This window comes from Lycium ferocissimum, chromosome 4 (genome assembly GCF_029784015.1).
Source record: "Lycium ferocissimum isolate CSIRO_LF1 chromosome 4, AGI_CSIRO_Lferr_CH_V1, whole genome shotgun sequence".
Classification (NCBI taxonomy): domain Eukaryota; kingdom Viridiplantae; phylum Streptophyta; class Magnoliopsida; order Solanales; family Solanaceae; genus Lycium; species Lycium ferocissimum.
In genome coordinates, this window is record NC_081345.1 from 42,691,366 (window position 1) to 42,706,375 (window position 15,010).

The 15,010-nt window shown below is 37.0% G+C and overlaps 1 protein-coding gene across 1 annotated transcript in view; it reads right to left on the bottom strand.

The window, feature by feature from the left end:
* LOC132053085 (protein trichome birefringence-like 10) overlaps positions 1–15,010 on the bottom strand; it is a 105,644-nt gene that overhangs the window by 66,102 nt on the left and 24,532 nt on the right. The window lies entirely within an intron of this gene.

A 15,010-nucleotide genomic window follows, 5' to 3' on the forward strand; every position in this document is an offset into this window, starting at 1 on the left:
GAATTGCAGCAAGGGAAGCAAGTCTATTGCTGGCTTGCTGCCATATGTAAAAAGTTATTACTGTAACCAAAATTTGTCGCGTAATGTGCTGGGTCCATAGTAACCCATGCATTATTTAGAATGTGTTTATTTCCAGGGGCCTTTGCCGACATGGTAAAAGGGTTAAAAAAGCCTTGTGTTATATTGCATTTGTTACATTTTTATGTGACACTCTTTTCTTTTTTAATCTATTTGAAAAAGAATAATACCTTTCTATATTTATAAACTCCAATTTAAAATTTTCATTTAGTAACATGCTTTTATAGCCAGTGAAATGACATGGACATTTTTTGCATGTGATAAAAGATTTTCTTCTTAAAATTTCATTAACATAGTCAATGTAATCTCACAAGTGGGGTCTAGGAAGGGTAGTGCGTATCAAGATCTTACCCCTACCTTGTGGAGGTAGAGAGACTCTTTTCGGCAGACCATCGGCTCAAGGAAAGCAATTCAAAGCATTAAAATTTGGTGTCCACCATATAAAATGAAATAGAGAGTAATAATATTGAGGCTCTTAGGAAAGTATACTAAGCAATGCACTATATATTAAGTATGTATTGCCTGTGAAGAAAGGCCTACTGATGCAGCAGCAGCAAGCAAGCTAGTTGGACCTCCTCTACATGGTCTGCTAATATGAGACAAATCTCTCAAGAAAGCAAAAGGAATCAGTAGCAAAGACTAAAAGGATAGATTATGATCAGTTTTTTTGGGGGTGGTTTGCGTGGGGGGGCGCGCATTCTTATCAGCAGACTGTTGTTGTCGTTTAGTTGTAGAAACTGTGTTTTAATTATTTTATCTTTGCCATTTATTTTGTTTCTTACTAGTACTACTTTTCTTTCTCGATTCTTTATATAATAAGAATATGATGATCTTGCAAGCAAGAAAAGTAGAATGAGTTATAATGTCATAACATTACAATATTAAGCTGGTAAGAATCAAGTTAGCAAGGTAAATATGTAGCAAACAAATTGGTAAGAAGAAAGATTTACCTGGTTTTGTTGCAGTTTAATTTCCACTCCTCCTTTTGAATTCTTTTCCTTTATTTTTTAGCTGGGTATATGTTTAACTTCAATCCAAACCTACAAGTTATTAAGGTAACTTCGTTTTCTCTAGCAATATCCCTAGCCCTTTATCATGAGTAACAAATTAAGGTGTGAAATTACTGTTCTAAAAGAATTACTACTACCCAAGTCCTCATTATAATATTGCTATCTCTAGTTCCTTTTTTTCCCTTTTGTTATTGGATGACTTGAGGTCAATATTGTAATGATTATAATGATTGTACACGTAATGTACCACTTGATCTAACTAATAGTAGTAAACACGAGCGCAAAGCAAACACAGATGAATTTATGTATGCCATAAGTAAGGGTGCAAATTTGCTTTCCGCTGAAACTATGTATAGATATGATTGAATTCTTTTCTTAAAAAAATATCAATACTAATTTTGCACTCTCGTCACAAAAAAATAGGGTTTATAATTTTACGTTATATTCATAAATTTAAATCGTAAATACGCTTCTGAAACGTAACATTGGTGCACTTGTAATGAAAAATTTCTAGTTTAAGGACTAACTAGAATAGGTACAGTGTACTGGACAAAAAGGTTAAGGAAAAATAAGAAACAAACATTGATGCGAAATAAAAAAGGTTGCTTGCTTCTTACTGGTTAATACTGCATACTAATGAGCCAACCAGATAACGCATTATTAGCAGGATCATCCTTTGTTGCACCTTCTAAAGAACCTATCAACTTTTAAAAAATCTTAATCACAATCATAATGTAGTTTTTGACAAGTGTCGATTATCTCAGAGTTGCTGGACGTTTCTATATCGTTAATGATGGACCAATTGCAAGCTTCAAACCAAAAAGCAATTTATGTTGGCTTTGTTTCTCTGCGCCCCAACAAGGCACAAATGTTGTTTTGACATGTGTTAAAATGCTTAACAACAACAACGTACACAGTGAAATCCCACAATGTGGGGTCTGAGGTGTGTTAAAATGCTTAAAAAACAAAAAAAAAAGGAAAAAAAAAAGAAGAGCAGGAGAAGGAAAAAAATAAAAAGAAGATTAATTATAGTTTATTTCTTCAGTATAGTTTGTTTCTTCTGTAATTTTGTAGGAAAGAAAGGGCCAAAAAAGGAGAAAGTATATGCCTTGCCAAATGATATTTACTGATCTCTTATATCGAACTGTATATATTTCCTCCGATCCCTTTTACTTTTTATGTTTAGATTTGAACGCCTCTTAAGAAAATATTAGAAGCTGGTTCAAAAGTCGTTTAACAACATTATGAAATACTTGAGAAAAGTGTTGTGTGCATTCTTCAATCTGGTTTATGCAATGGTATCAAGAAGCTTGATGAAAGCCTTCGAATTAAATAAAAGAAAAAGGAGGAGAAATTGAAGATAAAAAGGTTATATTGTGTGCTAGGAGCTCATTATGTGCTTGGTGATTTAAATGTTCGACAACATTATCAAAAATGATTTAAATGTTCGACAACATTATCAAAAATATTAAAGAACTAGCAATACATGCCCGTGTGATGCACGGGCCGAACATGTCTATTCACTTTAATTAACCAGTCTTTAAGGTTTGTATTTTGAAAATAACTTTTAAAATATTGTAACTGTTATTACATATAGCAACATATACAAAATGTATTTTATGTACCATCACTTTAGTTATAATTAAAAAATGGAGTTGATGGAATTAAGTCTTTGAGATGGAAAGAGTCGGACTTTCTTCTTATTATTATGACAATGAAAGTTGTTTATCGATTTAAAAGAAAATTAGTAAGCATATGAGGGAAAATTAATATTTTGATTCTAAATTTTTTCTTTTAAATTCTTTAATATTTTATATGTATACCCTATTGCGTTGATATCTATTTCAATTAAGAATCGTTAGATCCAAACATAAGAACCATTGTTGTATATATTGAATTTTTAAAAAGCAAAACTAATAAAATATTTTTATTAAATTAATTAAAAAATATATTATAATTTTTTATGTTAACAATTATAGATAAAACAAATTGTTACAAAGAAATCAAAATTAGAAAGATATATTTTATATCATTAGTCACCAAATTTTAATTCTGAAATGAAAATATAAAGAAAACACTAACCAGAGACTGCAAAGGAGAGTAATTGTTACACCTCGGCAAATTTCCCGTTAGCGTACAGTGAATAGACGAGCGAGGGGTATGATGTATACGAGGTTTGGGCAAGTAAGAAATAGTATTTGATGACCCTAATTAAGATTTCCGAAGACATCCGAGTTAAGGAAAGAAAGTTGTTAAGAGAAGCGAGTCATCGTTGGGTACAGATGAGAATTTCGAGCATTGAGTTAATGATGTCTTAATGACCCTTTGAGGAAGAGTTATAACGTCCTTAGAATGGTATTGAAGTAAGGAACAAGTGTTAAGAAGGTTCCATAAGGATCGGAGATCAAACGAGTCGACGAAATAACTCTCGGAAAGCCCGGGCAAACATACGGCCGGACATGCGGCCGTATAAGATCTACGGACCGTATGTCTAGCCGTAGATCCAGCCCCGGTATGTCATGATTCCTTTGGACCGTATATACGGTCCAACATACGGTCATAGATTTTATACGGACCGTATGTTGGTCCGTATAAACCGGCTCAGAAGTGAAGTGTATTTTATATAAGGGACCATTTTTCATTTCCATTTCATTTCATCTCATACCTCCACCACCCAAGAAACCTCTAGAGAGTTCCAAATAATTCATCCATGAGAAAACAATAAAAATCAAGGATCAACAACAAGAAATCAAGAGAATCAAGTGAAGGAAACCCATTAAAAGTCATCCAAGTCAAGAAATCCCAAGAGAGATAAAGTAGGGTTTTGGTGCTAAGGGTGAATCACCATTCCAAGCCTATTCCTCTATCATATAAGGTAAGTTTCATGATGTTTACATGTTGTTTGAAGTATTTATAAGTTGAAACACATGGATTGTAGAAGTGTATAACAAACGGGTCATCAAATGTGTGAATAGTATTACTAATGAGTGGTAGTTGAATTGAATCATGGAAATGGATGTGTTGATGTTATGAATGCGTTATAAATGACCTATAGAACATGAAATAAGTATTGGATATGAAAGAATACGACGATGGACTTTTAGTCATGAATATGGAGAATTGAAGTAGAATTGTGAGATGCAAATTATGTAAATGAATGATGATTGTTGTTAGCGACATTGTGATGATTGTTATGAATGTTGGGAGTTGATATGGAATATGGCGGAAAGTAGTATAAACAAAGGAAATGCTGCCCAAATTTCTCTATGTTATGTCTCGCATTTTGTACGTCGGAATATTTTTAAGTTGGTAGCGACGAGTTAGCTATCTTCCGACTTTGTTGTAAGGAATAAGTTGCTTATGATTTCATTGGATGGAGATATTAAGGAAAATTTGGGGTAAAAGTGAAATTATGAAAACTAATATTTCATGAAATATGGGGCCAAAAGTGAAGTTTTGGAAACTTGAAAATCAAAAAAAAAAAAAAAAAAAAAGAGGGGTGTGGCCGGCCACATGGAAGTGTGGGACATGGCCATGTGTATTAATTATATATGTATGTATAAGATGATCAACTTAATCATCTTCATCATTTGTTGCCTAGAAAGTTCAAGAAAAATGAAGAAAAAAAAGAAGGAAAAAAAGGCCAAGGGCTGGCCGAAACCAGCCCCTCAATTTTGATCATGGAAAAATATTTTCTTCTTGTTTTCATACCAATTGGAAGGTCCTCGTCAACGTGGAGTAGTTGTTGGAACAAGAAAATCGCTCGTTGTCGCAATTCACCAACCTTGGCCGAGTGAAGAAGTGAATGAAGAAGGTAAGATTTAATCTTGTTTTTATGTGTTATGAATGGTTGGTGTATGTCGTAGTATGTGGAAATGGATGAAAACTCATGAAATATGATAAGTTGAAGTTGTAGCCGTGTATGTGTTGTGGCCGTGTGTGTGTTGTGGTGTAGGAGTGATGAACTAATTGTGTTTAGCATGTTTGGGTGTTGTTGTAATGTGTAGAAATGGATGAAAATCATGGAATGTGTGTGTTGTGGTGTTGGCCGAAAAATGGGCTGTTTTGGGTGTTAGGGAATGAACTAATTTCACGTGGTATTTTAGTTGTCGTCGATGTGAATTCCATGATGTAAAATGAAGTGTTAATGATTCAAGTTAAGGTTGATAATTGTGTGGGCTGAATTGGAAGATAATATGATCTTGATATGGTTTCTTGAATTTATGGAAATGAAGTTGTAAACGCATGTATTGTTGACATAATTTATGAATGTGGAAGAAAGAAAGGTGTTGGTAATGTTCTTGTTGAACTGGAATAGTTTCGGATGGAGTAGTATATTGTTTGAAGTATTTTGAATATTGTGTGGATTGTTGAAAATGTTCTTGAATCGTGTTGAAAGGTTTGGATTGTTATTTGAATATGCGATTGTTGATATTAGTTTGGATATATGAAGTTGGATTGAATATATATGAATGTCGTCGAATTGTGTAGAAAGAAATTATTAATGTTAGAACGCGTTTGGAATTGCTTATTGATATGTTGATGTGGTTGTTGGTATTGTTGTTGGATATTTGGCCGAGTTGAATTCTCGGGAGGTCCAATTTATGGGGAGGTCGCCGAAATTTCCGTAGAAAAAGTAATGGCTTGGAATTGGATTCTTCGATGTTTATGGCTAATGTTCGATGCCTACTGAAGTTATTGTAGATCGTGAGAGGTCGAGACGTAAGTTCGGAGTAGCTTAGGAAGCGGCTAAGGTATGTAAGCTTCACCCTTCTTTCTTTGGCATGTCTTAGTTGAAAAGTAAGTTATGACACGTACCCCGAGGTAATTCCACTCTTGCGATCCGAGCATGTTGATGATCCATATTTGTTTCTTGATATTCATACTCTGAATGTGGTCAAATTATGGTCTTTATGTTTTTCGCATGAATGGATTTCAAAGATTGCATAAAAGTTTGTTTTCAAAAGAGTTAGTTTCCTAAACGACTTTCGAAACTACGAACGTCCGTAACTTTCGTAGAAAGGCTCGGATCGTTTCGATTTGTTCGTAGAAAGTTCCAAAATGAATAAAGTTTGTAACTTTCCGAGGCGGACTCGGGTTGGTTTGGCGTAAGACTATGGTCCCTATGGTTTAAATACGACTATGATCCCTATGGCTTTGTTAATATTTATGATGCATGTTATGTTTTTGAAAGATATTTGATATAACTATTGTCCGATTTTCAAATGACATTCCGCTTAGACTACTTCATCGAGTCCCGAGTATGATTTTATATGCATATGGTTTGTCACTACTCGCTCGTGCCGCCCTCAATACGTCCTTCAATCGCGTCCCGGGTCAGGTAGCATGTATTCGTGCAATTCTATCGCATTATTCACCGCGTCCCTCACTTCGTAGGCCGGGCACGTTATATATATATATATATGATATGATGATATGATGATGAGATATGGAGACGGTGGCCGTGGGGGCGGACGGCATACCGAGTCCCTTGCTAGCGGGGCTGGGACATGCTATTCACCGAGTCCCTCACTAGAGGGCCGGGGCACGTTATATGTATATGAATATGATGATTTTACCTACCGAGTCCCTCACTAGAGGGCCGGGACACGCTATATGTTTACATGATAGTTATATGATTTGATATGCATGACAAACGTTTTCAAAGGCAATTTTTATGATTTTTCGTACTCATTACTTCGCACGATCCCGCTTATTGTATTTCACGATTTACATACTCGACATATTCCGCATCGACCCCTTTCTTCGGGTTGCGTTTCATGCCGCGCAGTACACGGATGAGTTGAAGATATTAGCAGAAGATGTTCCGGGATTGGCGAGCTCCATTTTCTCCGAGTGCCGCCGGCCGGAGCATTGTGATATGGATTCGGCCCGTGTTAGAGACTTTGCAGACAGTGTCGTGGGTATAAGATGTCGGTTATGTAAGCGGCTATGTAAGCCGATGTGTCATTATGCGTTGTATTATAAGTTCCATATGTTTCTATATGTTACAGATTTTATTTGATCTGAAAAGGATAAATAGCATGTTTGTTTCCGAAGAACTTTCATTGTGTATCTGTGTTATGATTTAAAGGTCCAACGATTATGAGTATTACGAGAGTCGGTGGGTTCGCTCGGCCCAAGGTAAGGGTCGGTGCCCATCACACCCTATCGGATTAAGGGTGTGACAAATTGGTATCGCAGCCGGTTCGTCCTAGGGGTTGTCTCGCAAAGTCGTGTCCTAGGTAGAGCCCCGTTTATGGTGTGAAGCGCGCCACATTTATAAACAGGAGGCTATGGGGCATCTAGGATGGTTACTCTTCTTTGACATCTTAGATCGTGCCGTAGAGCCAAGTCATAGGAAATGAGATTTCTTCCGCTAACTTTTGATTGCAGCAGGAGAAAGGTATCGACAGAAGAAAGCGATTAACGATGTTGGAAGTTACGAAGTACGCAAGTAAGCAAAGGTATGCAAGGCACATGTCAGGTAAGACATTAAAAGTACGATTGAAATACAAGTTGAGATCAAAAAGGGAAAGTAAACAAGAAAGTGTGACAGTCTTTGATTGAGTTGGGCATACAAGCTATGTTCATTATTTTTGTACTGTCGACGATGTTGGGAGCCCTGTGAGGCTGTGATATGATATGATATGATATGATATGATATTTGTCTATATATGTTGGACCTGTGAGGCATGGTTGGTATTTCCTGTGTACAGGTTTTGAGATAGTAACGATTCGAAGAGAAACTCGCCAAAATTTTCCGTAAATAAAGTGAAAATGGGATATAGATTTGTAATATGTCTCGGAAGGTCGTGCCAATAGTAATGAAAAAAAAAATTGATTGACTAAGTTACGAGTACGGTCGACACCGAGAAAGAAGCTAATTATTGAATCGGGGATAATAATAATTATAAGGTTGATGTTGATAGGGTACGGTAGAAATTGAAAAGGGCTTATGACACTAAGGGGGATGATTTAGAGAAGACCGGCAAATCTTACCGGGGAGTTGTTTAAGGTAATGCGATCAATTCATAGCGGTGGACGAATGATGACGAGCTTATAGTAAAAGAGGTAATGGTGCGATTAAGGTGAGAGTACGGTGGAGAAGAATTGCGATGAATATGAATGTATCGATAAGACAGTTTGTGAAACGTTAAAGATAAAGTTGATCAGAAAGGGAAGAGGGTTAAGAAGCATTATCACATAGGATTGATCGTGAATAAGATATAATGTAAGTATAACGAGGATTGTTATGAATATAAGAAAAGCCTAGTGAGAAAGTGGCTAAAGCTATGCTATGATCTATGTCGCTAGAATCTAACGACGAGTGTGAAACGGAAAAGTGAGCTATAGAGCGAATAAGCGAGACTTATCAAGTTCGGCAGGGGAAGTTTGGAATAAGGATTATATAATAGTGAAGATGATAGCGAGTATGGGAAAAGAAAGCGTAGTTGGAAAAAAAAAATAAGAAGGGAGCGAGACAACAGTGTAGTAATAGGCCATGATATGTGTAGTCAAGGATACGAGTGCTATAAGTGACGGGAATGTGAAAGACCTGGTTATAGAGAAGATGAGGAACGGGGTAAAATGGGAGCAGAAATTCAAGGGTCGGTAACCAAGCATCTATAAGTAATGACGATCAAAGTGAATGATTAGAGTGTAGAAGCATTACCTTTTTGACGTTTAATCCTCTTGAATTTGGGTTCTAGGGTTTCCACCTCCAACAATAATGTTCCAATCACAACTCTATGGATTAGAAGGGTTTGCTCAAGTTAGAAAGAGATTAGGGACTTGAATTCAACCTAGAATCATGATAAAACTTACCTTGGAGGGTTCTTGAGGCTTGGGAATTGTTTTCTCTGACTTTAGGGTGATTTTTCGTGACTAAGGATGTTAGGGAAATAAAACCCAAGCTTAAATATAACTTAAAACGCGAAATCCAACTTTTGACCCGAAATCGACCTGTTTCGCGATGGGTCCGCGATGCGGGTGAATCGCGCAACATTCTGTAGGTAACTACTCAGAGTTGCACGATCGGCCCGCGAAGCGGGGCCATCGCACGCGCTCTCACGCGCCCCGAGAAGCGGTGTGTGTCGATTTTGCGCAGTGTTCGGTAAAATAGGCATAACTTCTTGTACATAGCTCTGTTCAAGGCCCATAATATTCCATTGGAAAGCTATTTCAAATAGCTACAACTTTCATGTTTTAAGTTTCCTCAAATTACCAACGGATTTTCACGAAATTCGACTGGAAGGCAGACGTATCAAAAACTTAGCCGATTCTATAGACTTTTAAACGCCTTACTATTAGCCATATTGAGATGATCATATCTCCTTGCTCCGATCTCTGATTGGCCTGGTCCTTATATCGTTAGAAAGCAATTTTTATGTACTACAACTTTCATTGAGGGTACTTTACCGAATTCCCAACTAATCAAGGAGTTATCACTACCCGAAGTAGGCCTGTCAACCATTTTCGCAAAACGTTCAAACCTTCAATTTTTTCACTAAAACTCTAATGATATGAGTCTAACTTTAGTTCTTAGATACGGGGTGTAACAATAGTATTTATTGATGATATTTTAGTGTATTCTCGCACAGAATCAGAGCATGCAGATCACATACGTATTGTTCTTGGAATTCTCCGTACTCGGGAGTTGTATGCAAAATTTTTAAAGTGTGAGTTTTGGCTAAACTCTGTGACATTTTTGGGCCATGTTATTTCAGATGATGGCATTAGAGTTTATACTCAGAAAATAGAGGCTGTGAAGACTTGGCCAAGGCCTACGACGCCTACAGAAGTTCGTAGTTTTCTGGTTTGGTTATGATTATTAAAGGAGATTCGTAGAGGGCTTTTCATCTATTTCAGCCCCATTGACGAAGTTGACCCAGAAATCAGCAAAATTTCAGTGGAATGACGCTTGTGAGCGTAGCTTCCAAGAGTTGAAGGACAGATTAACCTCAGCTCCAGTTTTAACGCTTCCAGAAGGGCCAGATGGCTATGTGGTGTATTGTGATGCTTCTGGTGTTGGGTTAGGATGTGTATTAATGCAACATGGAAAAGTCATTGCATATGCTTCGAGGCAGCTGCGGAAACATGAAAAGAATTACCCAACTCATGATCTCGAATTGGCCGCAGTTATTCATGCCTTGAAAATGTGGAGACATTATTTGTATGGCGTGCATGTCGATATCTATACAGATCATAAGAGTCTTCAATATATTTTTAAACAGAAGGAGTTAAATCTGCGGCAGCGGCGGTGGTTGGAACTATTGAAAGACTACGATATGAATATTTTATACCACCCCGGAAAGGCAAATGTAGTAGCGGATGCTCTTAGTCGCCGATCTATGGGTAGCCTATGTGAAGTGCCTTTGGAGAAGAAAGAAATGATTCATGGGATCCACCAACTAGCTAGCCTTGGAGTGCGCATAATTGATTCAAAGCGATGCGGGAGTCAGTGTTAACAATCCCACAGTTTCGTCCTTGGATGCGGAGATAAAAGAGCGTCAATACGAGGATCCCAAATTGAAGTATTATAAAGGTGTGAAATTTCCAAAAGAACAGTCACCATTTGAAGTCTCGGTAGATAGGGTTCTCAGGTATTAGAATAGGCTATGTGTTCCGGATGTGGCGGAACTACGCCGCCGAATTCTAGAAGAAGCTCATTACTCCAAATATTCTATTCATCCCGGAACGACAAAGATGTACCATGATCTTAAATTGATGTATTGGTGGGATGGCATGAAAAGAGACATAGCAGAATTTGTAGCCAAATGTCCGAATTGTTAGCAAGTAAAGGTAGAACATCAAAAGCCAGGAGGATTACTGCAAGCAATAGAGATTCCTACATGGAAATGGGAAGTGATTAATATGGAATTTATTGTAGGATTGCCCCGCTCTCGAGGCAAGTATGATTCCATATGGGTGATTGTGGATAGATTGACGAAAGCAACTCATTTTCTCCCAGTCAGAACTACATATTCGGCTGAAGACTATGCAAGGTTGTATCTTAAGGAGATCGTGAGACTTCACGGTATCCCAGTGTCTATTATCACGACCGAGAGGAGCACAATTCACGGCTAAATTCTGAAATCCTTTCAAGAGGGTCTGGTACTCGAAGTAAGGCTCGGACGACATTTCATCCGCAAACCGACGGACGCCGGACGAACGCGGCTATACGGACCTTGGAGGATATGTTAAGGGCATGTGTTTTAGATTTTGGTGGTAGCCGGGATGACCACTTACCCCTAATTGAATTTGCCTACAACTGTGTGTGTACCATTCCGGTATCCAAATGGCTCCGTATAAAGCTCTGTATGGAAGGAAATGTAGATCTCCAATCGGATGGTTTGATGTCGGAGAAGTACAGTTAATAGGCCCCGAGTTGATTCAACAAGCGGTAGAAAAAGTAAAGGTGATCCGAGATCGGTTATTGACAGCCCAAGGTCGCCAAAAATCTTATGCGGATAACCGCCGGCGAGATTTAGAATTTCAAGTTAATGATTGGGTGTTCTTGAAAGTATCACCGATGAAAGGGGTGATGAGATTTGGTAAGAAAGGAAAGCTAAGTCCTCGATACATTGGACCCTACAAAATCATCCGCAAGGTGGGTCGAGTGGCGTATGAATTGGAATTGCCTTCAGAGCTTGAATTAGTCCATCCAGTATTTCATGTCTCTATGCTCCGCAAATGTGTGGGAGATCCCACAAGGATTGTGCCAATAGATGATGTTCAGATCACAGAAAAGCTAGCTTATGAAGAAGTGCCTATTGCCATACTAGACAGGCAAGTACGAAGACTTCGGAACAAGGAAATAGCTTCGGATGAAAGTCTTACGGCGAAATAGCAATCGGGAATAGATGACTTGGGAAGCGGAAGAGAAGATGAAGTCCATACCCGCATTTATTTCAGCCATTTCAGAAGAAATCTACGATGAAACTTCGAAATGGTAAGGTATGTATGCTTTATTTTTATGTATATGGGTCGTGTGTGGCCAATTTATATTGCTATTGTGTTGTGGCCCCGTGAGGCAATGATATTATGGGTTGTTGTGAGGATGGTAGTGCCGTATTTACGGAAGGAAACTCTGGCAAAATTTTTCTAGAATCCCCGACGACTTAACATTCGGGGACGAATGTTCCAAAAGGGGGGAAGAATGTTACACCTCGGCAAATTCCCCGTTAGCGTACAGTGAATAGACGAGCGAGGGGTATGATGTATACGAGGTTTGGGCAAGTAAGAAATAGTATTTGACGATCCTAATTAAGATTTCCAAAGACATCCGAGTTAAGGAAAGAAAGTTGTTAGAGAGAAGCGAGTCATACGTTGGGTACCGGATGAGAATTTCGAGCATTGAGTTAATGATGTCTTAATGACCCTTTGAGGAAGAGTTATAACATCCCTTAGAATGGTATTGAATTAAGGAACAAGTGTTAAGAAGGTTCCATAAGGATCGGAGATCAAACGAGTCGACGAAACAACTCTCGGAAAACTGGGCAAACATACGGCCGGACATGCGGCGTATAAGATCTACGGACCGTATGTCCAGCCGTAGATCCAGCCCGGTATGTCATGATTCACTGGACCAGATATACGGTCCAACATACGGTCGATGATTTTATACGGACCGTATGTTGGTCCGTATAAAAGCTAGTCCGAAGTGTATTTTATATAAGGGACCATTTTTCATTTCCATTTCATTTCATCTCATACCTCCACCACCCAAGAAACCTCTAGAGAGTTACAAATAATTCATCCATGAGAAAACAATAGAAATCAAGGATCAACAACAAGAAATCAAGAGAATCAAGTGAAGGAAACCCGTTAAAAGTCATCAAGTCAAGAAATCCCAAGAGAGATAAAGTAGGGTTTTGGTGCTAAGGGTGAATCACCATTCCAAGCCTATTCCTCACATCATCTAAGGTAAGTTTCATGATGTTTACATGTTGTTTGAAGTATTTATAAGTTGAAACACATGGATTGTAGAAGTGTATAGCAAACGGGTCATCAAATGTGTGAATAGTATTACTAGTGAGTGGTAGTTGAATTGAATCATGGAAATGGATGTGTTGATGTTATGAATGCGTTATAAATGACCTATAGAACATGAAATAAGTATTGGATATGAAAGAATACGATGATGGACTTTTAGTCATGAATATGGAGAATTGAAGTAGAATTGTGAGAGACGGGGTCCTGTCCCGTCCATATGTCTAGTACTCTAGCAGAGGCTCGTAGATATGCATGTGTGGGTAGTATGATCCCATGGTCTCCGTGTATATGTATATGCATGTATATGTTATTTTGATAGCCGAAGGGCTTATGGTCATAAAAGCGGAATGTTTTATCTAATGATATATGTCTATGATTGTGAGCATATAGTATGAATGAGAGCATATAGGTAACGGAATGAGTGGTGTTCGGTGGTTAGCCCCGGATACCCGTCGCGGCCCGTAGTTCGGGTCGTGACAGTAATTAAGTAAAGTATTGACAATAAAGGAAAACGGGGATAAAAGTCACTCCCTCCCTTCACTTTTACTTGTCGACGTTAATATATCAAGACAAAAAATTCTTCTTTTTATTTTACCCTTCACATTAATTATTCATTTTCAAATCATTTTCTGAGGCTATTGAGACTATACACCAATAAATATGGATATTATGATAAAATATAGTATACTTTATTTATTAATTCTCAAAAGAATGTGAAAAGTCAAAAGTGAACAAGTTATGTGTAGGAGAATTAAAATAACTTTTGGTACAAATTTGCATTGCTATTGTTCGTCATCTCTTTACGTTTAAAGTATTGACAAAGAAGAAAAACGGAGATAAAAGTCACTCCCTCTGTTTATTTTTACTTGTCCACGTTAACATATCAAGAGAAAGAAACTAATATGGTAATTATTAATTAGTATGAAACTTCAATTATGTTGATTGTGTATAAAGATAACGACTATGCATATATTATAGGCACATATATTTGTGTACATGTCATCCTTTTTCTTATATTCCTTTATTTATCATGGCGACTATCAAGTTAGGCAACGCAAGAAGAGTGAGGAGAATCATGTAGAAGGGACTGTCCATTAATTTCCATAGAATTAATGAGTGAATATTTGTGTGTTCTTATTATTAATTTTACCCTTTAATTACTCATTTTCAAATTATTTTCGAAGGCTATTGAGACTTACACCAATAAATATGACTGTTATGGTAAAATATATACTTTCTCTATCTCATATTACTTGTCACTTTCCCTTTTGCACGCCGTTAAGAAATCGGAAGTAAAAGATATATTTTACTATCTTACCCCTATCTCTCTCCAATAAATACATTTTAATTAAAATTGACTATTTTCAAGAACATTTATTACTAAGGGTAAGATAGGAAAGATTTAATTAATTTTATCTTATAATTTTATCTTGGTTTTGAAAATGAACAAGTAATTTGGACATATATTTTTAGTAATGTGGCCAAGTAATATGGGACGGAGAGGATAAGATGTAAAATATTTAATTAATTTTATTTTGGTTCTGTAAATGAATAAGTAATTTGGACATATATTTTTAATAATATTGAGTACTTCATTTATGAACAAGTAAAAGTGCACGGACGAAATAAATATATGTCGGATAATTAAAATTGAAATGCATACTTGTATACATGAGCAGAGAATAAATATTCAGTAAAAAAATAATTTAGTAATGTGGCCAAGTGATATGAAATGGAGGGAGTACTTCATTTATTAATTCTTAAAGAACTTGAAAAGTCAAAAGTCAACAAGTATAAGTACACGGAGGAAATAAATGTGTCGGAGAATTAAATTTGAAGTGCATACGTGTATACATGAGAAGAGATAAATATTCAGTACTATGACATATGACCATGTGGGATAAAAAGTAGTTGGTTAAAATGTA